The sequence below is a fragment of the Grammomys surdaster genome, unplaced genomic scaffold (assembly GCF_004785775.1).
Source record: "Grammomys surdaster isolate TR1022 unplaced genomic scaffold, NIH_TR_1.0 348, whole genome shotgun sequence".
Classification (NCBI taxonomy): domain Eukaryota; kingdom Metazoa; phylum Chordata; class Mammalia; order Rodentia; family Muridae; genus Grammomys; species Grammomys surdaster.
In genome coordinates, this window is record NW_021604767.1 from 3,331,090 (window position 1) to 3,339,477 (window position 8,388).

The following is an 8,388-nucleotide window of genomic DNA, read 5'->3' on the forward strand; positions in this document are numbered from 1 at the left end:
TGCATGGTACACAGCAGACAGAGTATTTTGGCAGTCATATTATTAAGTAATCATGTATAGAGCATCCCTGTCATTTCTAGGAAATATAATCTCATAAAAGATTGCCTGTTGCAATCTTTAAATTTGTTTTGAATTCATGATTTACCAAGAGATAACTACTATAAGATAAATATTTAAAGTAGATTAATCATTTTTTATGATTTAATAAAACATATACAATAACCATTCCTTGCGTAGGGTCTCCATCATTAATTCTTATCACCATTGAAACTAATGTAATAATATACAAGACTAATACATCATTATCTATTTTGTAATTTATCATAAAATTTATAAAGAAATGAATTCTTTCAATTTCCCTAACTTATATTTGTTAAGAGCCTACTTTGGTATTGAAGCTCAAACAAATAATGGTCACATAAATTAAGATATTAATTCAGTTTCAATCCCACCATAGTAAAGAGACTAAAATAAAATGAAGAGTAAAATAACTAGTGTCGCATTAAAACAAAACCTGGGTATATAATCCATGAATTGTTTCAAAGAGAGATACTGTAAATGAGAATAGCTTGTAACAATGTACGAAAGCAGCAAACAGTTTATTACAATTGGCTAGAGCATTTAAATCAATTGTTGGGGGAAAAGAAAAACAAATTGGGCTGGACAGAAAATAAGTAGACTGAGATTGCCGGTGGGCATTTTACAGGGCTAGTTCTGACAAGACACTTAGACTCTATATGTTAGCAAGATAATTACATTGCCAGACAGTGAAAAAAATAATTCTCTAAATGTCAAGAATGTCAATCCACAATTCCAAGTATAGCTAGAATTCAGCAGCCCTTTGAGATCCTTAATAGAGAAAAAACTCGTTAGTCTTATTTCTTTTTAATAATACCCAATATGTTCAAGTAATTTTAAACTAGATTTCTTAGATATTGGTATTCAATACTCAAGAATATAAAAGATGTATTTAAATGTACTATTCATTCTTTTCTCCAAATATTTTAAAATAAAATATTTGTTTTGTTCATCATTAAAATGTTTAATTGTATATAAAATAAATAAAAGAAATTTGCTTTTTCTTGCTGAATTTTTTCAAAGATTTCACTATTCTTTCACAAAGAAAACTCATTTGAGGAGGGAGGATGACATCAATCAACCTACAAAACCTTCAACCCAAACTTTCAGGATAAAATAAACATGGAGCAGAGACCTAGGGAATAGCCAACTAGTGACTGTCCCACCTTGAGACTTATACCATGTGAGAGAGTCAACCCCTGACACTATTTATGATATACTGCTTTGCTTGTAGACAGGGACCTGGCATAACTGTATCATGAGTGACTTCATCTAGCAGCCCAGGAGGAGATGGAGACAGATGTAGAGACCCACTCAAGGAGTCTTCTGGAAGAGTGGGGGATGGAATTATGCAAGTTGGAGGGTCAGGAACACCACAAGAAGACATATAGAGACAACTATCCTGGTCCCATGGCTGCTCACAGAGACTTGTCACTAACCAGTGGCCGACCTATGTGCCCTACACATTTGTGCCAAATGTACAGCTTGGTCTTCATGTGTGTCCCTTCACAAATGGCGGTGGGGGCTGTCTCTGCCTCTGTGCCCTGGCACTTCACTCCTTTCTTCCTACTTAGACTGCCTGTTTGGACTAGATATCTCAGGGTGGGGTGATACCCAAGGGGGAAGTTCTGTCTTCTTTGAAAATGAGGAGGAGAGGCAATGGCAGAGGAATTTGTAAGAGTGGGCCTGGGAGAAGAGGAAGAAGAGAGGACTGTGACTAGGATGCAAAATTAATTTAAAAATTATTGAACTAATAGTGCTTGAAAACTAAGAACATGAAATCCATATGATTATGAGTATGCACTGAGACATACACTTCTTTGAGTTCAACTCACTCTAATACAATTTTAAAAAACTTATGTTTTAGAGTTTCATTGTTCTGAAGAGGTGTCATGACCAAGTCGACTTTCATATAGAGCAACATTTAATTGGGGCTGGCTTACAGTTTCAGAGTTACAATCCATTATCATCATGGTGCATGACACTATCCAAGCAGACATAGTTGTGGAGAAGGAGCGGGGAGTTCTACATATTCATCTGAGGGTAAGCAACTAGAAGGAGGGTTTCAAAGCCCAGCCCCACAGTGACACACATCTCCTCCAATAAGACCATACCTCTTCCAATAAGGCCACACCTTCTAATAGTATCACTCCCTGGGCCAAGCATATTCAAAACATTACACATGATGTGTCAAAAACATATAAATGTATGTGTGTATTTGTATGTGTATATGATGTATATGTATATATACATAGTATATATGTATATATACATGTGTGTATGTTGACATATTGGTTTGTTTATGCATACTCGCATGTATATGTATATATGTATACATATATTTATACATAGAGATTTAGATATAGATAGAAACTATCGAGATGGATGTGTCTGTACACATGCAAATGTTTATGCACATATTAAGATATCTAGAGAATCCAAATAAAATAAATTTATGATATCCTGTCATCTGTCTATGAGTTCTTTCAAATTTATTCTTTCATTCAGAAATTCATTATCTTTCTGTGATCTCCAATTTAGTAGTAATCAACCAGTATGTAATGCTACTTTACCATGAATACTATGACAACTGTATTATTATCTCTTTGTGAATTCTACATGTCAATATAATGAGATCCCCATTGGCAGCCTTGTGCCTGGACGTCTTGTTCAAAATAACATCCTATCATGAGAGGCTACTACATCAAGAAATACTGACTGTTGAATTCCCCAGAATGAAGACTTGAGGCAGAATTTGAAATGTAGAATCTATTTGTGGAAGAAAATTACAGCCTACCATTCTGGAAAACAGCAACAAGAAGAATGTTCATATGAAATCTGACCTGAAATGAATTGCCACCCCAAGAAGAACAACAAAACAAAAATGGTTTTTGAGAATATTGCCTGGTAAATCAAAATATTTGAACTTCCAGTCTTCGGGTACCTTAAACCTTGAGAATAGGTTGCCACAGAAGCACAGGGATATAGACAGAACCGTGCAACAGAGACAAGCTCTTAAGGGCTAGTACACCGATAGTACTTGCAGAAACTGGGGCAACTAGTATTTCTTTGGGAAATATTCACTCTGGGTATAATGGGTGGAAGGGTTCCCGCTAAGGTGATTTAATAGATTTCTCTAATAGCACTCTATATGCACAACTCTAATTAAATAATTTCAGGTTTACTTATGTTTAATACTATTCTGTTTATGATCATGATTTTATTTTTATGTGATATAATAAACCAAGCTAATACCTGAAAGTCACACCAAAGAAGAAAAATTTTTTTATAAAACAAAATAAATATATCAAATCAAAATTAATATTAAAACAGTTTGACTGACAATTTGTTTGAATATATATTTTATTAGGCTTTTAATTGTGGTAGAACATGTTTTGTTTCAATATAAATGAACTTGCTTACATGGAATGTTAAACCTTGTGAGAGACCCTTAATATCAAACTCTACCTCATGAGAATATTTTTTTTCAAACCTTTCCCCTAAATCTTCCATACAAGTGACACATAAAATACAGAAGGGAAAAAAACACCATATTTTTATTATATTTTCTGCTAGTTTTGTTATCTTATTTTCCTAATGTTGCTTCTTAGATATTGTGGAAACATCACTAACACAGAAGCTACTCTCTTTCCACAGACATCCTTAAAACAAGATCATTAATCCAAATTCTTACACAGTATAAGGACAAGCAGAACATAAAGTGAGACTCCTTGCACTGCTGAAAGAAAGCCAGTGATTTAGACTGAGATTTTTTGTTGTTGCTGTTCCTCCTAAATCCTATGCTAAAATCTTGTCAATAGTATCTGATAGTAGGATCTTTGATAGGAGATGAGGCTGTGATAATGGAATGTACACTAAAGCAACTATTCCAATTATAAGAAAATTCTCTAAGATGTTTCTTATACATTTTTCTGTCATAGAGGTATAACAACAACAACAAAATAGTAATCTGTAGGAGACTGTTTACCAAAACTTGACAAGTATCATACTCTATATTCTGATGTCAGTTTTCATGGTCATGGAAAAGCATTATCAAATGTTTTTAAAACAAGCACATGATCTTATGTTTTAGAAAACTGGACTGAGAACATGGAGAGAAACATAAATCTAAACATGAATGATCATACTTTTTAGTTACAAGGTAATTGTTTTCATAAAATAAAGACTTCTTCATTGGAATAATTTGTGAAAGCATTCTAAACTTAACTTGCTTTCTTTCCCCTTAGACCTTTTATTTCTACCAAAGTAACTTAAGCTTCAAATGCTTCTGTAAAAGAATTAATCATTCTAGCTAGCCCAGATGAATGACATACAATTAGACATTTTATTTATGGGTGTAAGTCTAGATTGGGAAGGTTTTGGAGCTATTTTAACCTATATCTCAGCCATATGTCCCTGATTACTTGCTGATTCTCTTGGCCACACGCTCATGGTCCATACCCTTTCATGGTGGCCTCCTCCTCACTTTGTCTCCTTTCTTCTTTTCTAGGGTCTCTACCTGCAGCCCACAAAAAAAACCAGCCAACCTCTATCTACCATCTAATCACAGGCCTTTTATTGACCAATCAATTTCTGGAGCAAGTTTACAAGCACCATTTGGTATGCATGATTTCCAGCTCCCTAAGGATCTTCTTGAGGTGGGGGAGAAGGACAAGATCTTGAGGACAAGTATATAGAATTTAAATATACACCCCTAAATTCCATTCATCTATCCTTCTTTTTCACATTTATAGAGCCTCAACTATATGTTCAAGGTTTTTCTAGCCTTCACTGCTTTTATCAATACTACATGTTTCCAAATATAGCTAAGTTTGTGTGGAGTTTTGATACCTTAGATCAAATTTTAGCTTGATAATTTATGTATAGTGGATATACAATTTACTGTCAATATACTTGAGAGGATTTGAATGCAGGATTGTGTGACTTGCACAGGAAGTCATACAGTGTGAATGAGTTTCTAGTTACTATCACTATTTTAGCCTCAACCACAATTGAGGTTATATACTGAAGCATGTACTTGTCAATGTTCCCTCTATGAGTATTAAGTATCTAAAATGCTAAATCAGAAAAAAATATTTAAGTTGGAGTAATGCTCAACTTAAGAAATAAATTATTTAGTAGTCTTCTATCAGTTGAAGAAATCACTATTGCTCAAGGTCCTTGATAAAGGAATTTCTGATTCTTCTTCATACCAAACCATAGCCTTTTTATTTTCTTCAGGCTAAGAAATATTAACAATACTTGTAAAATGAGTACTAAAATATTTTAAGGTAAAGAATTAATATTTTACTGCATTGTGTTTTTCAAAACTCTAACAATGAAGAAAAATATTTTATTGGGAATTTATAAGCCTTGCTCCATTATAAAAGAAACCTAAACTGATCATTGTTGTTTCTATCTTGTCAGAGTTTTTGCTCTTTGGGGTGGCATACATTTTTTAAACATAGAATTCTTACAATTAAAGAGTAGAGGGGAAAAAAAAAACAACCACTTAAGCCACAAATGGCAAAGTATATCAACATACTGCGAGAGAACAAGTGCTCTAGGAATTACCTAAATATGTACAAATATTGCCTGCGGGACTATTCTTTTCTGAAATCTAGGTCATTTATATTTAGATATAATCAAAAGGAACTTTTAGTAGTATATACAATAGCAATCTATGACTCAGGATCTATGCACGTATTGGGTTTTCTGCTATCCTTAAAACAGGGCATGATAATGTGCTTTATAAAGCCAAGGAATTCAGTGACCACAGGAAATTGAATATGTTAAAATATGAATAAATTTAATAATAATTTTCTTGATAATAAAATAAGTTGTTCTTTTCTAAATGCAACTCTCCTTATTTACCTGCAAAATGTTTGGCTATAATTATCATGAACAACACTGTCTATGTGCATGTAGTAACTCTGGGAAAACAAGTCTGAATTAGATCATTAAACCACTGCCAGAAAAACAACAATTTATGTAAGAAAACTAGGACTTTTGATAAAATGTTTGCAATTTCTAGAATGTAGTAAATTTTTATTTACATTACCCATTCCAAAATATTTAGACCAGATCATTCTCAAGGAGGACTTGGCTAACAAAATTTCATTTGCTTACTGATACATGCTCAAGCTGAAATCATATGAACTTACTCTGTAGACATACAAGAATGTCTGAGATTCCTGAGAAATCACCTCAATAGTCTGTAAATATCTGTAGTCTTCCTTTTATTACTGCTTAAGAAATTCTTCCAAAGAAGATGGAAAAATTGAAATAGCATCTCTGTCATTATTCTATCCACATGGTTGGCAAAATGTAATTGTTAGAAAACACAGCTGTTCTATCCCATTGGCCAAGAAAACACTTTTGATCCTGGAACACACTAATAATTATTATTGTTTTTGTCGAATCTTATGCAGAAAATTTTGGAAAGAGTCATGGGAAAAACATTTTGGTATGTACTCATATGTGAGCAAAATTGAAAATATTTCTCAGTATTGACATAACATAGAAACAAGACTATCATTTCTGAAAAGGGTGTCTTTTTACTTTAACTTTTAACATTATAATATAATTTTCACTTTCTAGAGACCTTTTAATGTAATAGAAGTCATCAGAGGTTAACATTGTTTAGTCTCCAAACACGTAAATGTCTCACTTTCTCTTTGCTTCTCTTTGCTTTCTCTTTGCTCATTAAGTATATTTTACTCACTTTAGGTTTTTTCATTGTTAAATAAGTACAATATGGGTATAAGAGAGACTTTCCTAACTGATATGTGTAATTAGGTAACTTTGCATGGAAAATATTCACTTTTAAAAAATGAAATTTGCTATAAATGAGAAGCAGAATGACTGTAGAATAAATAGTTGTTTATAAATATATTAAAATAGACAGGGCAGAAAAAGAGAAAAGAAGCAAGAAAAGAAGGAAAAAAAGAAAGAAGCTAAAAAAATGTCCCTATTATTCTCAGATCACTGTGGTTAATAGGTAACAATTGAAAACTAATGTCTAGCTCATTGAACACAGAGGCAGCTGTTGGGCATTTGTGTGGTCTTGTCAGCACAGCCAGGCCTACACTAAAGTAACCATGTCTAGAAGACCTGCAGTTGGCATTGATCTTGGTATCACCTACTCCTCTGTGGGTGTCTTCTAGCATGAAAAGGTGGAAATAATTGCCAATGATCAGGGTAACCACACCACACCAAGCTATGTTGCTTTCACTAACAGAATGATTAATTGGGGATGTGGCCAAAAATCAGGTTGCAATGAATCCCATCAACACAGTTTGTGATGTCAAATGTCTGATTGGACGTAGGTTTGATGATGCTGTTGTTCAGTCTGATATGAAGCACTGGCCCTTCATGGTGGTGAATGATACAGACAGGTCCAAGGTCCAAGTTGAATACAAAGGGGAGACAAAAAGTTTCAACCCAGAGGAAGTGTCCTCAATGGTTCTGACAAAAATGAAGGTAATTGCAGAAGCATACCTTGGAAAGACTGTTACCAATGCCATTGTCACAGTGCCAGCTTACTTCAAAGACTCTCAGCTCCAGGCAACAAAAGATGCTGAAACTATTGCTGGCCTCAATGTACTTCGAATTATCAATGAACCAACTGCTGCTGTTATTGTTTATGGCTTAGATAAGAAGGTCAGAGCTAAAAGGAATGTGCTGATTTTTGACATGGGGGGCAGCATTTTTGATGTGCTAATCCTCTTTATGGAGGATGGAATTTTGGAAGTCACATCAATAGCTGGAGACACCCAGTTGGGTGGAGAAGACTTTGACAAGCAAATGGTCAACCATTTCATTGAAGGGTTTAAGCGAAAGCACAAGAAAGACATCAGTGAGAACAAGAGAGCTGTCCAGCCTCTCCACACTGCCTGTGAGCTGACCAAGCACACACTCTCCTCCAGCACCCAGGCCAGTATTGAGATTGATTCTCTCCATGAGGGAATTGACTTCTATACCTCTATTACCTAGGCTTGATTTGAGGAATTGAAGGCTGACCTGTTCTGTGGCACACTGGACCCTGTAGAGAAAGCCCTGTGAGATGTTAAACTAGACAAGTCACAGATCCATGATATTTTCTTGGTGGGTGGTTCTACCAGAATCCCCAAGATTCAGAATCTTCTGCAAGTCTTCTTCAATGGAAAAGAACTGAATAAGAACATTTACCCCCGATGAAGCTGTTGCCTATGGTACAGCTGTCCTGGTGGCCATTTCATCTGGAGACAAGTCTGAGAATGTTCAGGATTTGCTGTTCTTGGATGTCACTCTTCTTTTTTTTTTTTTTTT

The 8,388-nt window shown here is 34.5% G+C and overlaps 1 pseudogene; it reads left to right on the forward strand.

The window, feature by feature from the left end:
- The first annotated feature begins 7,178 nt into the window (after positions 1-7,178).
- The window catches only part of LOC114630906, a 14,342-nt pseudogene continuing 13,132 nt past the window's right edge, over positions 7,179-8,388 (forward strand).